Source organism: Diadema antillarum, unplaced genomic scaffold (assembly GCF_040938485.1).
Source record: "Diadema antillarum isolate AM-2024a unplaced genomic scaffold, OU_Dant_1.0 scf00000171, whole genome shotgun sequence".
In the NCBI taxonomy this organism is placed as follows: Eukaryota; Metazoa; Echinodermata; class Echinoidea; order Diadematoida; family Diadematidae; genus Diadema; species Diadema antillarum.
Window position 1 is genome coordinate 29,624 of NW_027271060.1, and position 6,000 is coordinate 35,623.

A 6,000-nucleotide genomic window follows, 5' to 3' on the forward strand; every position below is an offset into this window, starting at 1 on the left:
GTTTGTTAAGTTTTTCTAAACACCAGCGCAAATAGAGTAACATGCATGCGTGGTTTACCGTAACTTGCGAGGTATTTTACGCTGTTGGTGCCCAGCAGGAATGCGATGATTTCATGAATCATTTCGGCTGTAATCTTATACAATGTATGATCGTCGCGCCCGAAGGAATTAAAAATGCGTTCTTTATTTTCTTCCGAAAATCTCTTCGCGTTTTGTACATCCGTTCTTGAAAAATATGGGACAAGATTGAATTTGGAAGGTTGTGATCCTTTTTACGCAAATCTGTACCTGGTAGACCATTCTGAAAGAAAGAAAATCTTCATTGTGAAATGCACTGTTAAAATTGTGATAATGAACAAACGCAGATCTATTCAAACTAATAATTTATGCGTGTGTTTCATTTTCTGTTTTGGGCTAAAATGCGTTATTCAACTATTTTACGCTACTGTCACCTGGCGAGATCGCGATGATTTCAGAATAACATACATGCGTTGTTTACCGTTAACTTGCGAGGTATCTTACGCTGTTGGTGCCCAGCGGGAATTCGATGATTTTATGAACAATTTCGGCTGTAATTTTATACAATATATATATCGTTGCGCCCGAAGGGATCAAAAATGCGTTCTTTATGTTCTTCTGAAAATCTCTTCGCGTTTTGTACATCCGTTCTTGAACTGTTAAATGCGTTTGTTTGTTTGTTTGTTTGTTTGTTTTCTGAACACCGATTAAGTAGGTAAACATGCGTTATTCAACTATTTTTACGCTGCTGTCACCCGGCGAGATCGCGATGATTTCATTAATCATTTCGGCTTTAATCATACACACTCATATTTAAATTATCATTTGTTAAATAATGAACAAGACCAGATCTGTTCAAACTAATAAATGCGTTTTTTTTTTCTTTTTCTGAACACCGATTAAGTAGGTTAACATGCGTGAATATTCAACTATTTTCACGCTACTGTCACCCGGCGAGATCGCGACGATTTTATTAATTATTTCGGCTTTAATCGTCCACAAAAGAACTGGAAGTCAGAACTAAAAATGGAAAGGATGTAATGATTAGTTGCACACGCAATCCAATTGTCCATCTTTGGCCACAAGTGTCGCTACATGAAAAGTTTATGGCTGCGTTATCTTTTTTTTTTTCTCGTTGCGCTGTGGTCTGACCTAATAATTATCACGCACGTATATCTAGCGAAAAAGAAAATGGAATGATTATGTTCAATAATTTAGTAGGAACATCGGAAGGCATTACTGTGTCTTATCGCGTGGTTTAGAAGAAGACATGGAAGGAACGGGTCTCTGCAATATGAAAAAAGACGTGGATAGCGTGAATTCGGTTTTCAATGTTTCGTTTGTCGCGTGTTTGAAAGCGGCAATGTAGTCAAGGAATGGAACCTCGTTATATCCGATCAAATTGCTTATGTTTTTCTTTATCATGATGCACCAAAATTGTCCTCGTTATAACCGGAATCTCGTTATAACCAGGGAGGTGTAAGAAAAGTAAATAAAGGTAACGTGCAGAGGGGCGAGGTGCAATAGATAGTCTTCTTGGAAGCAGGCTTTCCTCTTCCATACAACAGCAAGACAACTTATCTTAATCCCAAATTGAACATTAAAGTGCATTCCACTTTTTTTTTCTAAGATCGTATGATTTGATCACTTAGATCTTACAGGCAGCATTTTGATAGTGAAACGCCACTCTAGGATGTATTTTTACTGATTAAAAAAGAATCAGAATAGACTGTCTGATTGTCATAAAATATCGACATTGACAGTTTCTGAAATAGAGAGAAAACATAAATTTACAGATCAAGGTTCAGGAGTTGTATAAGACTGTATATCACAGCTAATTAATTGCAAATTTGCTTTCATGGTAGACCTAACGGTTGTGTATACATGTTCATAATAATACCAATAGTGGCGTCTTCAAGATTTACAATGTTTGACATTAGCGAAATTGGCGCAGCATTTTACATGTGGACTGCTGGAGTTGATGTACCTGTCATTATTTCTTATTCACGTTCCCGTTAATAGTATCAAGGTCCGTCGGCAATTCGCTTCGTCATGCCACGCAAAGGGGAACCCGACTGCACAGGTGCTCGTGAAGTCAGACTGAATGCAGTGAAAATCGACTGAAAAACTTTGACCTTAAAAACATGTACATAATGGAAGGCTAAATTTCCACAGTTTCATGAAAGAAATATCAGGCACAACACATCCCATGCACGAATACTAAATGAGGCGATAACTAAGTTCCTCGTAGAAAGACGTGCAACAATCGCCTCAAAGCTCTCCATCATGTCTTTGTATGAAAATCACATGATATTATTTTATGACATAATTTAGCGCCCATACTTTTGAATACATGTACATTATCGCTAAACTAGTTTGGCGAGAAGGTACAATATACTGATTGTTTACCTTTATTAAAGAAAGACGTTTCTTCAAGAGAGAAATTAAGTGCAATCCATTATCATTTTTCAAAGCGTAGGAACCTATACATAAAAAAAATACTGTAGTTGGCAGTGATAATGGTGATGATAATGCTAGTGATACTGTAGTTGAAGGACTGGTGTGATTCAAGCACTCTAAACGAACTTCAACGCAGAAAAAATGCCACATCATGGGGCGACACAAATAAAAAGATTTCAAAGTGACGGTTAGATTGATAATGAACTACATGTATTAATTGATATTCAAAATTGCATTTGAAGAGAGGGTCCCTGGAAAGAGCATGCATTTTTAAAAACACAAAAGAACGTCACGGAAGTGTTTTCCATTCTCATTTTGCGACATTTTTGCGCCCTTTCAATTCGTCCTTTCAATTGCGTCCAATCAATTAAATCGACTTTGTGAGGTAAATTAAAAGTCAGGTACAGCTTCAATGTATTCACAGCCACTACGTATGGTCGATGAGGATGTACTCTCAGTGGCGTTGTGCAGCTGACATATTCCTTCCGATAGTTGTCCAGAAATGCACTGGTTTGTGGCGAGACACGCGCTTGCGCAACCCATCCAAGACGATGATTGGACGACCCCGATCACGTGGTCACCTAAACAGGTCTCTCGATTCGCTCGGCTCATGCGCCTGAAGAGACGCTGCCGTTTCCAAGGACCAGCTGGTGAAAAGAATGTGGTGACTTTTGTCAGTTATGCTGTACAAATGCCTTTTCATGCTACATCATCGAACTTGATACAGCATTTCAGATCCACATGAAATTATACATTTTTTGTAGTCCTGCACAATTTCTAACTGGAAATATACTTATCACGATTGAAAGAGTCTTACTTGTAGGTCTAATGATAGCGCATCAGATGTAGACTGAAGATCTTAGAACAGCCAAATTAAAGTTCCATCTTCTCACATTTTACTAAGAAGATTTAAAGCCATCTTATACTGAATGGTAAGGCGCTGATGTCCAACTGCGCCGTTTAACGATTCCGTTTGAAATACGCAGGCATATACAGTCATGTAGGTTTCTAGAACTTTTTACGTGTCTTACGGTGGACGGTCGGCGCTGCCCGTTCTAAAATTTGGACATGCATGCATATGTGGCAAGGCGATATGGGCGGAGCTTAATGTGGAAATTCGAAGAAAATTACAACTTTGCACAAATTATATACTGTGCTTATGCCAGAATCTTGAAAATGACAAAAATGTAAGACTTTTGCTAATTTCACAACGGGGAATGCAACAAGAGCAAAGAGAAATAACCACGTTAGTATGATGTCTTCGGTAATGAAAGCACTTCGGGTGAATTCTGGGAAATTCGGCGAGGTTTTTACTGCGACGTAAAATGACCCAATCTAACAGCAGCAGACGACGCGTCATAGCTAAAACAAATATAAGTGCATTCCTTGCTACTGAAGAAGAGGTTAAATTACTTCGAATTAGGCTAATTGTGATATTCTCCCAAAGAAAAGGTGGCACAGAACGCTACTATACCAGTGCCCAGCTTAGAAACCATCACTGGAAAGGCATATTAAGTTTTTAGAACAGTAGAAGGTAAGGGCCATCACATTTTCGAGTTTGAAAAGCCCACCTAACAAGCGAATGCTGACTATGACTTTAGCCAAAATGTTCGGGGCGGGCACGTGCCTGAGAGACATGGAATTTTACCTTTTTATTTGATAGATTGTCGTTACTGTTGATGTTTTTAAATGACACGGAAAAGCGTTAAATTCACTTGGCATTGGTATGGCATTTATCCCGCTTAAATATCATCACAACGCTCACTTAGGAAAACAGTTATTCCTTTTTATCTGTGCATTGTCTCCAAGACATAGTCCACTTTTGCTTGCTGAATCCATTCAGTGATGTCACAAAATATCAGGCATGGTCGGCGAGTTTCGGTGTAAGGTTTTCGAAATAGAAAGAATTCTTCTCGCTTTAAGTTGCTTTAATCTTTTCCATGAGGTCGGGAATTATAATAACTGGGTCTTGCTTAATCTCTTTTTGCAATTTCATGAAATATTCTTCGTGTTTAATATCTTTGAATGAGCAGTTTAAAAGATAGTGTGAGACATTGCCTTAAAAAAAAAAAAAAAAAAAAAAAAAACCTGAAGCATGACTTAATTGGACAATGGACCCACATTGTCTTTAATTGCATGAATGATACATGTTTTAAGTGCCTGAAACTTCGGATGGAACGTGGTAGACAAAGGTATGATTTTAGAAAAAAAAAAGAAGTGAGTTGATTAACAAACACAATTGCTACACGTGACATTACAATGAAATGTGTATCTTGATAGCCCTACATACCAGACATATGAATTGCATTTCGATCGATAAATCGATACCACCACAGAGCTCTCTCTCTCTCTCTCTCTCTCTCTCCCCTTTTGTGTTTGTGTCCGACTCACCAGGTTTCATACAGAGAGGAAGTTTTTGTTCATTGCATCTCAGGTCATTGAAAATTCCCTCAGAGAAAACTTCAATGCAGTCTTCATTTCCACCGGCATTATCTTGATGAAAGGGACCCCAATCTTCAGAAATCGAGTGGAAAGAGACAAATTACTGCTGTTCAGATTAAAGACAAACAGAATCAGAAATTAGCCTCTGACGAGTAACGAAGTTTTAGTTTTTTTTTAACGCAAAAAATACTTGTTATTCAGCGTTTGATTTCTTTGTAAGTATAGAACGTGTGTATAATCGATTTGCCCATTACTTTTACTTTACTTCATGTTCACAGAGTTATTAAGATGACCAAATTGAATTGAATCAAAGTGGTATATGCATTCCCATCATTTTCATCAGGAATCACCCTCATTTTTTTTTAAATCTCGCCTGCGAATTGTACAGAACCACAGATAAAGGTTTACTTTTATTCTTGATTTATACCAGTAGAATATAAAGCATTGAAAAAGAATCGTGGAGTTGAAATTGCAACATTTCAAATTTCCATTACATTAAAGGGACTGTACAGTACTGGTTAAGGTGGGGATTCATATTTTGAACATTCCTAAGTGAGATAATGAGAAACCTCTTATGAAATATGAAAGAGCATGTAATTTTAAGAAGGATTCAACGTTTATTTGATGAAAATTGGTTTTCAAATGGCTGAGATATCCAAAAAGTGACAATGATATAAGGCGACAGGCCACGCCTTTTATTAAGATCTCTTTGTTTCACCTTTTTTTTTATATCTCAGCCATTTCAAAACCGATTTTCATCAAATAAACTTTTGATACCCCTTAGAATTGCATGCTCTTTGATGACATCTCATAGAGTGGTTTCTGAATATCTCGCAAAACGTTAAAAGCTAAATCCTCACCTCGACCAGAACTGTACACACACTTTACTTCGATTTAATGTAAAGTGCAGAATTGTCTCAACAATTATCTATTTCAGCTTTGTTCGTCTCTATGTTGTGTTTGGTAAATGTGGAGGTTGTGCACATGCGTATGTTCTGTAACATGTTTATGAATATATATCATCTCACGGTCCCACGAACCGGTAAATTCATATGATAAGATTGCATCGTTGCTCGTAAG